Below are 16,985 nucleotides of genomic sequence, written 5' to 3' on the forward strand. Positions count from 1 at the left end.
AGCACTCAATGGGACATTTTTACATTGATATTAGACATTCGTTTGGTTGAAAATAGTTTGCAGAAAAGATAAAAGGTTATGAATTGATAAATATTATACAAACTCAATGGGGCCTATTCCAATAGCTTCAATAACCAACTCATCGAGGATTTTGAGCAGTTCTAGCAATAATTTGCAAGGTAGTTATTCCGAAAGCTTCGATGTGTTGGCCAAATCGTACAGGAAAGGCATTTTTTCAAGATTTCTCGCTCCTGCTCAAACACATCGAGCGGAATGTGCAAAAATCCAAATAGCTCCATTTCAATAAAATTCTGCTATTCTACCGTAGTAGCTCCGATGAGATTATCAGAGCTCTGGAATTGAAAGATTTCATCTCGCCAGCCCTAGTGGCGAGATGGGATCTGAGAGCAGGACTTAAAAATAATAATAAAAATGCATTTTTCATGTATCGGATTGAAGCCAGGAGACTCCGGAGCTGATAAACATTAATATCAGTTGAAGAGACACCCGGATTCTATCCAATGCAAAAAAAATAAATTTACAGGCAGCTTCATTGCCTTAGCGGCTAACCACTAAGGCAATGGAGGGGTTAATTACCAGTGCCCTTTTTATTGTGGGAAGAGGGTGGAGGTGGTATTTGGCCCGCGGTGGGTGTTTAGGGCTTGCGGGGGATTTGTGGGAGGAGTTAACCCCTTCATTACCTTAGCACTAAGGTAATGAAAGGGTTAACCCCTCCCGCTACCCACCCGGTAGGCATAAACACACACCTCGGGCAAATGCCACCTTCACCCACTTCACCCAATATAATCTAATGGCCCCTAACCATATAATCACCTTCGTGGTTAGTAACCGCTAAAGTAATTAAGGGGTTAAACCCCCTCCCCCGCTATCCACCATGGTGGCCTCTACCCATTGATTGGCACAGTGTTCCATCATGCCCATATAATATGGGTATGATTAGCCACTATAGCAGTCAATGGGCAACCTAAAAAAAATAACATTAGCAAAAAGACACAACAATAACAAATACTCAAGCACCTAAACACCATATTAATAAAAGAAATCAAACACCTAAACAACACAACAATAAAAGAAATCAAAGCCTAAACAAGCCACAAATTCAATAAAAACAAGCCCTACAAATACATAACAATTAACTCTAAACAATAAACAGAAATACAAAACCTAACAATTAATTAAAAACAGCCATTTGCCCAAAAATGTATTGCTTGTTATTGTATTTTACTTTTTACAACACTACTGTTGTAAGTTCATATCTTATGCTTATAATGCTTATAATGCTTCCTCCGCAATATCACAAAGATACGCCCTTTCCTCTGTTACTCAACTGCTAAAACTCTGACTCAGGCCCTCATTCTCTCACGTCTCGATTACTGCAACCTCCTGCTGTCCGGCCTTCCTACCTCTCACCTGTCTCCCCTACAATCTATCCTAAACACTGCTGCCAGAATCACTCTACTCTTTCCTAAATCTGTCTCAGCGTCTCCCCTGCTGAAATCACTCTCCTGGCTTCCGATTAAATCGCGTATCTCACACTCAATTCTACTGCTCACTTTTAAAGCTTTACATTCTTCTGCCCCTCATTACATCTCAGCCCTAATTTCTCGCTATGCACCATCACGACTCTTGCGTTCTTCTCAAGGATGTCTTCTTTCTACCCCCTTTGTATCTAAAGCTCTCTCCCGCCTTAAACCTTTCTCACTTTCTGCCCCACACCTCTGGAATGCTCTTCCCCTCAATACCCGACTAGCCCCCTCGCTATCCACCTTTAAGACCCACCTTAAGACACATCTGCTTAAAGAAGCATATGAGTAGCACTGGATAATCATGGACACATGACACAAAGCTTGGCCTCCTGCAGACGCACTTACTAGTATTCCCTCCTACTGTCTCTGTACGTTCTCCCTACCTACCAATTAGATTGTAAGCTCCTCGGAGCAGGGACTCCTTCCTTAATGTTACTTTTACAGTATGTCTGAAGCACTTATTCCCATGATGTGTTATTTATATTTGCTATTTATATGACATGTATTACTACTGTGAAGCGCTATGTACATTTTATGGCGCTATACAAATAAAGACATACATACATACATACATACATAATGTTACTGACTACAATTCTCTTCACTGCTGTAACTTTACTTAATCATCTTACTCTTCCCCAGTTAAATAACTCTTCATCTGTGAGCTCAGCCTATGTAATCATACAGCAAGACAATAGAGAAACATATTTTCTCTTAGGTCTTGCTATTAAGCACCTATTACCCCAGTGCACCTTAAATACCGCCTGGTTGAGCGGGTGGAACTTAAATTCTTTACATATGTAATCAAACACCCTGGCTAACTCAAAAGCTTTGCATTACCTACTCAATGTTGGTGGCACACTCTGAAATACAGTTCACCTAGCACCAATAAATAAAACAGCCATTGCAAGCACCATTCTTCTGCAACCCGCAAACAATTATTTACATTTGTAATCTTTTTTGTTACTAGCATTGGCAGGTAATATTGAACTAACCCCAGCCTTCCCTTTTTCACTAACTTCCACTGCACAGAAAATATCCCTTTTAAATTCCCAAAAGGACTATCTGTCTTCCATATCAATTTCCGTAGCTTACTGTCCAAACTAAATGAATTTAGGACGTAGTCCTTCCTTTATAAGCCATAAGACATAGTTGTTACTAAAACATGGCTAAGTCACAAAACTCTTGAAACATGTATTTCTCTTCAAGGTACCTCAAACTTAAGGAAGGATTGGTCAAAGAGAGGAGGATGGGTGGTGTTTTATATTGAGGATTTCTTGTCATTTTTGTTTTTAAATAACCCCCATAACCCACCCGCATTTAAATATTTAGTTGGCAAGATTGACTGTCCTTTTCTAAGCATACAGTATTGTTATTATTGGCATCTACCACCACCCAAGGCACCACTACATTCCTTATCGGATGTGTCCAATTTTCTTGACAATATTGATTCTTTGAATAGAAATAGTGAGCTATAGATTCTTGGTGACTTCAACCTCCATTGGCTTGACCCTAAAAATAACAATCTGTGCACATTTCAAATTACTAAATTTAAAACAACTAATTGCTCAACCTACTCGTCCAAATTTAAAATCCTGTAACCACTCACTGATAGATTGGATCCTAACCTCCTGTACCAATAGAATCCAAACCTTTGGTATATTGCCTGACCTTTTCAGTGATCACGTAATCATTGTAGTGTGTACATAAAATAAAACTATTAAAATCTAGCCCTAAAGTTATTTTCAATAGAACATTTAGACATTTTAACCTTCAACTATTTCTTGCTGACGTTATCAACTGTCCTTGGTTCAGAATCAATATGATACCAGACCCTTATTCCTCAATCGACTTTTTCCAATCAAAGTTCCTAAAAATCTGTGATATCATGCTACACTGCACAGTCAGTCTGTGGAGCCAAAAAACAAAGCGATAATGATAAGAAGCCTTGATCCTGATACATCAAACACAAAATATGCACACTGGCCAGAGTAACCAAAATATTGGCAAGTAGAGCTACATATGTAAACAAGCACTGTAGACGAGCAGAGGTACTGGATCACGACGAAAGCCTGTTGGTAAAATGCCACATTGAGCGCCTCCCTCTCTAAATCCAGATTAATAGTAAGCAGCTAACGGTGTGTGCAGTGGATCCACTGGATTTCCGGTATCCCGGTTTCCCGAAATAAGCAGCTGATGCATTAGTTGAATCCATAGCAGAGTATGGAGCGGGCCAAGAAGCACGGATCGGGCCATGGATACTAACGGCATATTTTTCTGGCAGCATGATACCTTCTATCGCTTGAGTATACTATGTGTTGTCTTACCTGCAACTACTTTGTTACAACCGGGGTTCTCTTCCCCTGGCACTTAGGTTCATTTGCTGATCCAGCACCTCTGCTCGCCTATGGTGCTTATTTGCATGTGTATCTCTACTTGCCAATATTTTAGTTACTCTGGCCGGTGTGAAAATTTTGTCTTTGATGTATCCGGATCAAGGCTTCTTATCATTATAGCTTTGTTTTTTGGCTTCTTTGCCATGCTCATATAATACGGGACATATGGAATCCTTTTTTTTATTTTCATCTTAGTGACCATCCTTAGCATTGGCATGTGCTTTTTACTATTTTGATATTAGTATCACATGCAATTTCAATATTTATGATGATTCTGCTATTTCATGTGTCTGATTCATTTGCTAGCATTACATCCAGTTCAAGTTGCTTAATGTTTCACCATTGTTTGCTTACTATCATTCCATCTGACGGACATTCTTCTAGCTGGACAATTATCCCTTAATCCGGGAGAGGTTTCATTTACCCCTCCTGTTTTTATGTGAACGCTGCTTACACCGGGTTCATCCACACATGCAGCACATACATTCTTGATTATTGTTATTTGCTATTTGTTCGCAAATTATTTTCTTTGCTTGCTACAATCGCAAAGGTTTATATTTTGTGATCTGGAGTAGATTCTATGCGTTTTTTTAATTGTTTTTAGTACTGTTTTGTCTATTTTTCGATCATGGGTCTAACAAAAAATAATTAATTTTATATCATTCAATACCTACCTTGAGTGCCCTGTTTTTGGAGTTTCTGCAGTCTCCGTCTTTTTGGATTCTGTATTTCCTTTTTGGTTATTAGCCTTAATTGCTCCTGGTGCACCACCTATAATATTTGTTTTTAGGTTGGTTAGCTTATTTATTATTTACAGTGAAGTGAAGTATACTCTGAAGTATAAGCCGGGGCCTTTGAATGTCGGAGCTGATGCTCTATCCCGATGACCGGGACTAAGTGCTATTCCAGATGATGATGAGTGGGAAGAAATCCCAGGACCAGGGGTGCGAGCTATGTGTAGCACCGCTGCCATCATCGATGATCAAGTGGCCTTCTCAGAATTACGGGTTGCGGACTCCTTGGGATGTCAGTCGCAGGCTGTCCCAGCTGCCTACTGCGATCCAAAGGGGATGAACATAACCCACGACAAAGTGCTACGTGGAAAGATCTGGTAGACTACCAAATACGAGATCCTGTAATTAGTATTATTAGGCAAGCCGTTGAAAAGAAGGACCCAGCCCTACTGAAGGATGCTCCAGGAGACTTGTTGCCTTGCTCATTAGGGAGGCGGACAAATTTGAAATCGATAACTGTTTACTCTATCGGGTGGTGCAATATCACAATCACCCGGACAGACGACAACTAGTCCTCCCTAGGAACTTGCAGTTCATGGTGTTAAAGTCCCTACATGATGAGCATGGACATCTCAGTGTGGAGAAGACATTTGGGTTGGTCCGAAACCGCTTTTTCTGGCCCAAGATGCAAGAAGCCATAGAACACCACTGTCGCCGTTGTTCGCGGTGTATACAACGCAAGATACTGCCAACCAGAGCGGCGCTCATGGGCCATCTGAAAAGTTCTGGTCCAATGGACCTTGTGTGTATGGACTTTATGTGCATTGAGCCTGATAGCCGAGGAAATTGCAACGTGCTGGTCATCACGGACCATCACACCCGGTATGCCCAGGCCTTCCCCACTAAAGACCAGAAAGCTATCACAGTGACAAAAGTGCTATGGGAGAAGTACTTCATTCACTACGGTCTTCCAAACCGACTTCACTCAGACCAAGGTCGAGATTTTGAGAGCACTCTGATCCGAGAATTGCTCAAAATGCTGAACATTGCTAAATCACGAACGACCCCGTACCATCCCAAAGGAGACGCTTTGCCAGAACGATTTAATCGGACAATACAGGACATGCTCGGAACTCTAAAGGGTGCTCAGAAGACTGAATGGAGTCGACACGTGGAGACCCTGGTTCACATGTACAATTGTACCCGCCATGAGTCAACTGGATTCTCCCCATACTTCCTCATGTTCGGACGAGAGGCGAGACTGCCAGTAGATGTACGCCTTCGAGTCTCGACGGATGGGATACATAATGCTACCCATTTCAATATATGTGCAAAGACTTAAAGACAGCTTGCAACAGGCTTACCAACAGGCTGAGAAGTCTACAGCTAAGCTGAATGCTGACAATAAAAGGCGATACGACCATAAGGTCAAATATCGGGAGCATCTTCCTGGAGATGCTGTGTTGCTTTGCAATCTGGGAGTCCCCGGAAAACATAAATTGGCTGACCGATGGAGAGACGGTGTATATGAGGTAGAATCTCAGATGCCTGGCCTCCCGGTCTATCGCATCAAAGACACTGAAGGCCGGGTAAAGGTATGGCATCGTAATCATCTTCTACCCATCTCACAAGTGGGGGATGAGGAAGCAGAAATACTGGCCACACCGCTGAACGGTGAGTCCGATTCCTCAGGGATTGGTGAAGATACTGTACATGATCATACAGAGGCGGCACACTTTATTCGAATACGGCTAGAGCTGCAAGCCGCGAGATTTCCCGGCTTTCGTGTTGAATCCCCTCGGCGTGCCGCGCGTCACCGATGCGTGGTCACGCTTCATTGAAGGGAGCCCTGGTGTCCCGCTATGTGGGGGATGGCGGTGGGGGGCTTCGGGGGACCCGGCAGACCCGGAGAGGGGAGGGGGAAGCCCCGATCGGAGGACCGATCCTCCGAGGCTCCGGCGCGTTCGCGGGAGAATGCAGCGCGCGCCCGGTATCTGTCACGGCCGAGACCGGGTAAATGTTAGAATAAACTCGGCCGCGACAGTACCAACTCTGAAACTCATGAAGATCCTATGGAAGGACCCTCTCAAAGGGATCCTCTCACTGGAGGGGCATCTCCCGGAGGAGCTATGGGTAAAGGGCCCCGTAGGCCAATGCCTACTAAGGTGGCTCCAGCGGGCCAGCCTTTGGATCCACAAAATCCGTGCTTTGTGCCAAAGAGAGACTATCTAGAGACATTTTCCCCCTCAAGGGAAGAGGCTGAGCCTCAGGACTGTACTTCTTACTCCCCCGAGAGAGTTGCTGAAGAACAGCACCGAAGGAGCCAAAGAGTCAGGTACCCTCCAAATCGGGTAACCTATGATCAAGTTGGGGCACCCCACTATGAGGCTCAGCAGTGGTCTCGTAGCAAAATACAGTCTGTAATTGTGATGCTCACAGAACTGTGCAATATCGTTTAAAGTCAATTGAGGTGATAAATTGTATTTGTGTTGAGATGCATTTTTATTATATAACTTCTGTTATAGTTGTTTAAGTTGTGTCCCAAGCGAGGCCATTGGGGAGGGGGAGGATGTAGCCAGGTTCCCCCCTCTGCTCCGCGACCCCCTCCCTCTCCTCCGCTGCCTGGAGTCAGCGACAGACCCGCCGGCATGTCTGGAAGGTGGGGACCGAGTGCAGGGAGTGTTCTGGCGCTCGGAGGTCCCCGGCGACTCCCGAGCAGGGAGTTCGCGCATGCGCAGTAAGTCCCGGCGGCCCTGAGGAGTTCGCGCATGCGCAGTGGTATGCGTGCGAACCGTAGCCTACCAGGGAAGGCTCTTGAACGGGACTACAAGTCCCATGAGCCTCAGGAGCGGCCCAATGAGGCCAGGGAGCCAATAGGGCTGGAGGAGCTCCCTGCTTGCAGGGTGTTGATACATTTCATGCGAGCGGGACACAGATCATTAAGGACCAGGAAGAGCTAGGGGAAAGAGGTGAGTGCAGGGGTCTTTGACCCACTGCATCAGGCCAGCAGCCCACAAGGCCCCAGTTAGGTCCTGAGCCCCTTACAGCTTGTGGTGCTACAGGGACAGGCCCTAGGTTAGGGACCTTGCCACATTAGTACCAGTGTTAGTTAGGGACACAGCGGACGCTGCACTCCCCAAGAAGAGACTTGGGCTCAAGCCTACGCTCCAAAGAGCAAGACTATCTCCAGGGTGGGATCGCCCCTGACGGATCACCACGAGGGCGAAACCCGGACGTCGTGCAGGAGATCGCCGGATCCTTTGTGAAGATCCTTTTAAGCCCAGGTGCCGCCGCACTGGGCAGGTATCGTTATAAAGTGCACCAACAGAGTACTCACACATAGTGGCAGCGCTGACCACGGGACAAGGGTTATACTGTGGACACGTGAAGGAGGACATGTGCAGAGGTACACAATGGAGACTGTTGTAAGGTGAAATTATAACAAGGCTTTATTGTGCCTGTCGCATTAAACAGCAAAAAAAATCAACATACGCGAAATAGTGAGCCAACCAAAAACCCCTATCTCTGCTTTGGAGACTATCTATACATGTAGCTCAGCCCTCTCTGACTGGGTTGGTTAGCTAAGCAATTTACCGGCCCCAAATCATGGAGACATTTATCAATACACAGACATAGATAATAGTCTTATACAAAAAAAGTCTTATCTGTTAGCTGGGCTGCTATAGGGGAAGTTTCTCTGCTCTCCTGGAACCGCACCCTTGTGTGCACAGAAAATGTCAGGCTCCAAGTTTAGAATCTTGTCCCCTTTGTCTTGTGGTCAGCTTGTCGCTCAAGACATCTGTCCTTCCTTGGTTCAGCCCCATTGTGGACTAAGGAATCTCTGCTCTGTCTCCAAAGTTCAGCTCAGGTGTGAGCTAAGGAGTCTCACTTCCTGTCTCAAAAGACAGGCTTTTCTAAGCAATCTAATCAGACAGGTGGTGTTAGTTAATTGCCTACCAGCAGTTAACCACCATACTGCTGGATTAGAGGCACATTTGTGAACAGGGATAAGTCCCCTGTTACAACACGGTTTGGGGGTACACGGTGGTGGGCACATGGTATACACTCCTAAGTGGGAGTGGATGACATTTGGGACTTTAGTACAGAGTGGTACAGTTATTGAGTTGATAGCATATGGTTAATGCACGTGTATTGTGTTATGTTGATGCTGCATATAGTAAACGGTTATACTTATACTCCTGTGTATGTGGTTACTATATGTGGTCCTGTGTAGGGAGCATTCTACACTCCTAGAATCCTACACAGGTGGAGGCGCTGACTGAAGAAACGTTCCAGAGAATCACACCAGGCTCTCACTAGCGGAGGCTCAGGCCTCCTGTGAGCCTGACAGGTATAACGCACCACACCTGGTAACATATAGGTTCCCCCTCACATACACTCTATATGCGATTGGGTGGGGGACTACCCGTTACATAAAGATAAAAGTACCTTAACATCAGGGACGGTCCTTACACCGTACGTGCTGGGCTAAAAAATTACTATGTGGAATACTCTTTCCAGAGTTGAATTCTGCTGGCAGCATTGTTAGTGAGTGTCGCAGGCTCTTGCCTCAAAATGTGGAGAAGTTAGTATTAATGAAAATGAACCATAGCCTCTTGGAGATTGCTCAAAATATAACAATTTAAAGAGGATGCCAATTACAGCGGAGATTACTTTATCATTTGAGGTGATGAAGCTAAGTACTTTGAGTATGATATGCAGCTTCTTACGGTATCTATATATTTTTTGTCACAGTAATCATTCCAATGCAAAACATACTTTTTCAAGTAACTGGCCATATGATGTCTTCCAGCACCAAAAAAGGTCTTATTGAATAGTACTTATTAATAAATTTGCACTTTAATCTATTAAACACGGTCTTCAGTTTAGTCTGAATTTAGGAGGGAGGCTCCTTTAAAGAACATGTTTCTTAATAATTGAACATGTGATCTCTATGTACATAACCATGTCCATATGAACACACCGTTTGCAGAGACTATTATTGCAGCCTTGAATTACGACTTCACATCCACCGTTTCTGTGTTACTAAAATGCCACCGAGTTCCCGAGGCCATAAATTCAATTTAACGCACATGATTTACATGTTGTAATAAAAGTTTCTCATAGTTACAAATTGGTAATGCCATTATAAGTACATCTTTCCTGTAAGTAATAATGCAGCATTTGCAAAGAAGCATTGAAATGACCTCTGCTGTGAAATACTCAGCTGTAGGGTAGACTCACCGGCAGGTCAAATTTAATGAGTATTTAAAATGGAAAATATTTACTAGTAGTTATTTTGTAAATAATTAATCAGCTTGACATTGTTGGTTTTACGAGTGATCATGCAATGAATTATTCAAATTATAAAAGGGTCTTACATTTATAACAGTACCTATTGGTTTAAAATATTCAAAGTGCTATTTGAAGCTCATAATGTAGTTGATGTGCTAAAAACAATTGCATGAAATGTGTAATTTAACCCATTTAATAGATTAGTTGCTTAATGACAGGAAAGCAGCTATTTAAACCTTAAGTGTGTTTAGACTACTGCTAATACTAAAGGGTTTTGTTTGTATTAGTCAAGTTGTACTATAGCTCTGTAAATATGTTTTATTATAAAACTTCATATCCTCTCTCCCTCAACCCATATTTCAGCGTCTGCAAATTCTGGATGAATCGAATGTTACCTGCAGGGCAAATTGAATATGTGAATACTGGCTGATTTGTATTGCATACATTCGAACTAAGGTAGGCAAAGGTCCATTTAAAAAAAAATCATACCACAAATATTTGCGCGTGTGAAAAACGCCATATTTGCTGCAAAGTCAAATATCGGCAAAACATTTGCACATCTCTAATTATAGTGTTTAATCATTGTTCTATGATTGTTATCCTTTACTCATGTTACCTACATACTAATACTGGAGAATGTATTATGGTTGACAGGTAGAAATGCTTAGCAATTGTGAAGTCTTCCACCAAGATTAGAAGCTTGGAGCCGTACAGATGAGAATTTATCAAAGATCTCATGCTCGGAAGGTTGAAAGAAGATACAGATGTAGCTCTGCTCTTCTCTTAGCTCTGGGGAAGGTGACAGCCATGGGCAGCCGCAGTGACTGCATGATGCAACTGCTCATAACTGCTTCCCTCGCATCCAGGAATTGCAATTGTCAGTTTTAACCATCAGTCCTGGCCACAGGGAAAGTTAACCCAACATAGTTTTCCCCTGTGTGGTCAAGCAAATTTCCAACTTTTTGCTATACCTTTATTTAATCATGATTCCAGTGAGACTTTCTATTTAGCCATTTTTTAGCACAAGTTAATATTTTAATTAGTGGGGCGTTTGTACTTGGACAATTGTGGAGTGAAATGGGAACAAATGGAGTAATTGTTGTGGTACACTTCTTTGCACCAGTGTATCAAGAACTTTGCCCCAGTTTTAATTACCATATGTGTAGCCATGCATAATAATGACTGCGTACATCTTCCCTGTTGGCAGTAAGTCCTGGTAAGTACAGGCCTGCCAACAGTAGTTATGGAGGTTTTCCCTCACACCCTGGTGTGGTGCCCTGTGTAAGGAAGGGAGTGGCTGTATGCTCTGAGTCCCTGGATAGTGACATCAGAGATGCGCCTGCCCCCTGAGGTATAAAGGGCACAGCACTGTCAGTTGCAAGGGGTTAGCCAGCAGTTGTGTGAAGCAGCTGGTAAAATGTATGCTACGGCATAAAGGATTGGAGGAATACTTTTGTGACCCTAGTGCTGTAACTAGCGGTAGCAGAGTGACCAATCAAGTCTGTCTAAGCCACACTGTGTCCAGGGACCTGGCGCAGTGGTGATCTCCCTAGGAGAAAGGGAATCCCACTTCAATACGGGAGGGCGTACCTGGCAAAGGGACAGCACGGAAAGATGTGCGGCTAGAGCCGGCAGCTGCATGGGGCAGTCTGCTACATCCCAACCTACAATAAAGATGTCGTGTTCAAAGATATTCCCGCTGTGTGAGTGTGAGATTACTCTGCAGTGGCAGTCACCACCGAGAAGGAGTTCCTCACCAGGACAATCTCCCTGCGGAAGCATAGATCCTGATGAGGTGGAGGTGCTGCACAAAAAGTAAGTTGGACTCGTAACCACTGCCTCAGCTACCTGTCCTGATGATATCCTCTTATAACACCAAGCGGGAGACTCAGGAGTCCTGTTACTTGCAGGTGCACCACCACACACGACCTTGTAATGGGGACCGGTTAGACCACACGGGCCAATGTGAGATTTGGTGGGTCAGACAAGGGGGGTCCAGCCGTTACATTTGGAGGCGCTGCTGAGATACCTGTTAACAGGACAGGCTTTTGCTAGGCACACGCTAGGAAACAGAGAGAGTGTCTGATGCCAGTTTGTGCTGCGTGGGACGGAACCAGGGGTAGTCGGGGAGATGCTGGAGCTGCATGCCGCAAAGACGCCTTGGGATCCTGCTAGGGGTTAGTGAGTCTGGAGCGGGAGGCTATTGCTGTTCTAGTCGCCTTGAGGTAGCGCTAGCGGGGGACGCCTGAAGGGGTAAACTGGTAACTTAGGGCAGGAATTCTGGAAGGGTCCGCACTAGGCTAGCCAAAAGTAGGTCGACGCCCAAAGTACTGCATGGAAGAGCCAGAGTACTCTAGTCTCCATTCCAGATCATTTACCAAGGAGCACAGACTGGAGGAACGTGTTACAGTAGACACAGAAAGAGTGAGCCTAGCCTGAGGTAGTGCAAACACGAGTCAGATCTACGTTAGGTACACAAGGTGGTGCACAAGGCATGTTTATTGTACGGATGTGGTAGCTGCCCCGCAGAGCGGAGCTCCATGTACAAGAACCCCGTGTTCAACGATCAAGAGAGACCTGTCAGAATGGAGGATCTGCACAGAGCAGAAGGTCCAGGATGGCAGGGAGAGAGAACCGTCAGAATGGAGGATCTGCACAGAGTAGAAGGTCCAGGATGGCGGGGAGAGAGAACCGCAAGAATGGAGGATCTGCATAGAGTAGAAGGTCCAGGATTGCGGTCAGAGGAAGAACACGCATATGAACTGTGCGTGGGTGAAGAACAAGCTACAGAAGAGACTTTTGTGAGTTTGTTGTGGAATGGCGTGAAAGCCGTGGCTGCGCCGTGTTTATCATGTTTTTGTTCTTGGGATGATACCCCTGAGAATAATGAGCATGACAGTGTTATCCGATGGGAGGAACGAAATGGACTTTGTTATACCCCAATTAACAAACAGCCAGACGCTACCTCCAATGGGAAAAAGGACAATATTTACCAAGATGGCGGTTCCCGCGTTCCCGGGACACCGTGTGGGCATGCTGCAGAAAATCTTGCAACTTTGCAGTTTGCTAATTGTTGGCCAGGATTGGCGCCAACGAGAAAACTCCACCCCGATGGGGAGTTTGGCGCGAAAGCTGGAGCTGCGCCCTCATGGACTATGACTCACTCAGCCCCAGTGCTGGGTCAGCCTACAAGTCTACGAGACATCCCCCTAGTTTCAACCAGGGGGAGTGGTTTGCAGTTCCACCGGATATCGATGGAGAAAGAAGGAGGAGGGGTTGCCAAACCCGCCCCTGCCCTTCAGTTGCGAAGAGCCATTGACCAGTACAGACCTCTGAAACGAGTGCCTCCGCTGGTGAATATGGCTGCAGTTGCTTATAAAGTGGACCAGAGTCCGTCGATCTCTACTCATCCCTACTCGGCTCCAGGAGGCTTCCTGATCATCCGGGTAGAGGGTGTGGAGACTGTGGCGTGTCTTTGCCTGCAGTGCAGACTGCCGGGCGGAGCCGTGGGCAGCGAGGCCCGATGCCCCCACTGTGGACTGCAGTACATGTGGCCCATGACCACTTTTGTACCGGTACAAGCTGTGGGAGTAGTAGGAAATGTCCCGATGCCGATCGACGAACAGCCGGGAGCACTATGGAATGAGAGTGCAGGTCCCGCGGAGTCAGAGTCAGGTTCGGTGCTCCCGACGGAGAGGCCCAGCCATCGGAGAGGTGATCACCGAGGAGCCAATCGCCGGTCCCCTACTGGGATGCCTCGGCCGAATGGCAAGTTAGAATCCTCGGACGAGGAGTGTGCTAGGCTGTCGAGTAAGATGGTCATAAAGAGAGACTATCATACTATTGGTACGCCATGGAGAGATGCCATTCCCCGTGGTGTAGAGACGCGGAGCAGAGTGTCTCCAGTACAGCGACCACCCGATCGCCGGAGTCCCACTGCCGTGGTGACTAGTGGATCGGAAGGAGGTCGATCCACCCCGACCCTGCGAGGTACTAAGATGACACAGTGCCTGTCGCAGACCCAGGGGGTGGAGGAGAAAGAAGAGCGAGTCCAGAGCCAGACTGGATCGCGCAGCAGACGGGCGTTGCCGGATGTCCTCGTGGAGGAAGAGATCCCGATTGGGGATCCAACCCAAGATGGCGTCGCAGCACGTGCGTGTGCGGAGGTGATTCCGGATGACCAGAGCGGCATCGAGTGGGAGATGATCGCGCCTCTGCGGTCGAGCAGCGGAAGTCGTTCACCTACTGCCAGACGGAATGGGCGCTCGAGTCGGAGAGTGAAGAGCCCAACTGCCGGTGAGAAAGAGAGACTTTGTGCCGAAGCCGAGACAGGTATTGCTGGGGAGCAGGTCGTAACCCTGCCTATACCTACGGTTCGGTCCCGTCCCCAAACCCCGTCAACACCCAAGCTTAGCCCCAAGGCCCTAGCTAAAGCCCCTGTCCCCGTCACTATTTCATTCGGGTCCAGTTCTAGCTTAGGGTTGTCCGGGGAGTCACGGGGTCCTTCCGAGGATCGGACTGGAAGCCTGGACTGGGGAACTTCGGATGATGGGTCGGAGGGAGGAGGGAGGATGTCCCGACAAGTGTCGGTATCCAGTGATTGCCCTAGTGTGCTAAGCATTACCGTTAGAAACACCGCACTGTACAAAGGAGTTGTTGAGCGATCTGAGGGTACGTCCGGGGTATCTTCGGGTGGGCCTGATGAGGAGTCGATAGAGGAGTCTATAGAACCTAGCTCCGAAGAACGGAAGGAGACTAGGTGGTGGGCCCCGTTGTACGAGGGGTATGTTGCTTGGTTCGACCGCACCCGATTTATCCTAGAAAGGGAGGGGGTGGTTGATCACTGGTGGGCTGCCGGTGACTTTGATGACGAGGCATACCTTAGGGCCCTAAGGGTAAGGTGGGATCGCATCCAGGCAGGCCTTATTATCCCAAAGGGGTCCGCAGGGTTGGATGACCCGGTAGAGACCGATGAGCCCCTGTCATGGGTGCTGCCCGGGGCGGCTGGTGAAAGTAAGTTGACCAGGGCTTGCCGAGCTGAACGGGCTATTGCGGCAAAATACAGAAGGTCGCATGGGCTTGATTACCCGTATGTTCCGGAACCTCTAATGAGAGAGATAGAGGAGAATAGGGAGAGATGGCTTAAAAACGATATCCAGCACTATATCGTAGAAAAAGGGGGAGCCATTAAAGGAATTCAGGCCGAGCAGAGGGTAGCTCAACTTATGTGGGTCTGGAAGATAGGACGCAGTGTGTACATGCACAAAGTGGTGTATTGCAATGAGCGAGGGATACCACGGGAATACAGTGTGACTGTGCATGATGCCGCGGGGCGGGAGGTGAAGAAGCCAGATCCTCGACATTACTATTGAGTGCCAAATTAGAGTGGTCTGCTTTTTCGTTAGCGCTCCCTGCTGGTCAGTGAGTGAGATGGGCTTGCATTATTATGTTAATGTGATGATGTTTGCCATGTTATTTGTGTGTACTTTTGCAGTGTTTCCTGGCGCAAGGTACACCAAATTTAGGTCCCAGCCGGGACGGTGGGTATTAACCAGGGGGAGTATGTAGCCATGCATAATAATGACTGCGTACATCTTCCCTGTTGGCAGTAAGTCCTGGTAAGTACAGGCCTGCCAACAGTAGTTATGGAGGTTTTCCCTCACACCCTGGTGTGGTGCCCTGTGTAAGGAAGGGAGTGGCTGTATGCTCTGAGTCCCTGGATAGTGACATCAGAGATGCGCCTGCCCCCTGAGGTATAAAGGGCACAGCACTGTCAGTTGCAAGGGGTTAGCCAGCAGTTGTGTGAAGCAGCTGGTAAAATGTATGCTACGGCATAAAGGATTGGAGGAATACTTTTGTGACCCTAGTGCTGTAACTAGCGGTAGCAGAGTGACCAATCAAGTCTGTCTAAGCCACACTGTGTCCAGGGACCTGGCGCAGTGGTGATCTCCCTAGGAGAAAGGGAATCCCACTTCAATACAGGAGGGCGTACCTGGCAAAGGGACAGCACGGAAAGATGTGCGGCTAGAGCCAGCAGCTGCATGGGGCAGTCTGCTACATCCCAACCTACAATAAAGATGTCGTGTTCAAAGATATTCCCGCTGTGTGAGTGTGAGATTACTCTGCAGTGGCAGTCACCACCGAGAAGGTGTTCCTCACCAGGACAATCTCCCTGCGGAAGCATAGATCCTGATGAGGTGGAGGCGCTGCACAAAAAGTAAGTTGGACTCGTAACCACTACCTCAGCTACCTGTCCTGATGATATCCTCTTATAACACCAAGCGGGAGACTCAGGAGTCCTGTTACTTTCAGGTGCACCACCACACACGACCTTGTAATGGGGACCGGTTAGACCACACGGGCCAATGTGAGATTGGGTGGGTCAGACAAGGGGGGTCCAGCCGTTACATATGTATCAGCTTTTTTTTTATGTGTCAAAAGGAGGAGTTAGGCAGTGTTGTGTGCCTCTGTTTATCCCTTTTCTTCTTTTAGTCGCCGAAAAATCTGTCAGGTAAGTGGCGACATTAGGTTTATTAGGTTTATTACTTAAAAATTATGTAAGAAACTGGAGTAACAAGTTTGGTCAATATGATGGTATTTTGGAGCAAAATTAGCGCAGTGCATCAAACAAGTTTTTCGGTTCATTGAAACAAAAGCCACAGTGTCATTCCTGAATTGATTGCATTTCCACAATATCCACACGTACAATTTAGTATTAAAACTTGGGATAAAACAGACAGAAACCGGGAGTCCCGTGTGTACAATGGCATTTATAAGCAATCACCACCACAGCCTCAGCAATCCAAACTCAAAACGTTGAAATAGCAACATCTCAGAAACAATCCGTACACGTTTCACAAAGAATGTGACACTATATATATATTATCCACTACTGCAATCTGATTATTGGGTCAATTATACAAAGATACAAAACATTGACAATAATCAAAACAAATTCAACAATACAAAAATTCTATCTATGAAAGAGGTATTAAACTTATCCAAAAATATAT

The 16,985-nt window shown here is 46.3% G+C and overlaps 1 long non-coding RNA gene across 1 annotated transcript in view; it reads left to right on the forward strand.

Moving 5' to 3' along the window:
- The window catches only part of LOC142488787 (uncharacterized), an 89,457-nt gene that overhangs the window by 61,591 nt on the left and 10,881 nt on the right, over positions 1-16,985 (forward strand). Inside the window, exon 6 of the long non-coding RNA XR_012799660.1 lies at positions 10,336-10,428. This is a non-coding gene — a long non-coding RNA (uncharacterized LOC142488787). The remainder of the gene's footprint in view (positions 1-10,335; positions 10,429-16,985) is intronic.

This window comes from Ascaphus truei, chromosome 2 (genome assembly GCF_040206685.1).
Source record: "Ascaphus truei isolate aAscTru1 chromosome 2, aAscTru1.hap1, whole genome shotgun sequence".
Classification (NCBI taxonomy): domain Eukaryota; kingdom Metazoa; phylum Chordata; class Amphibia; order Anura; family Ascaphidae; genus Ascaphus; species Ascaphus truei.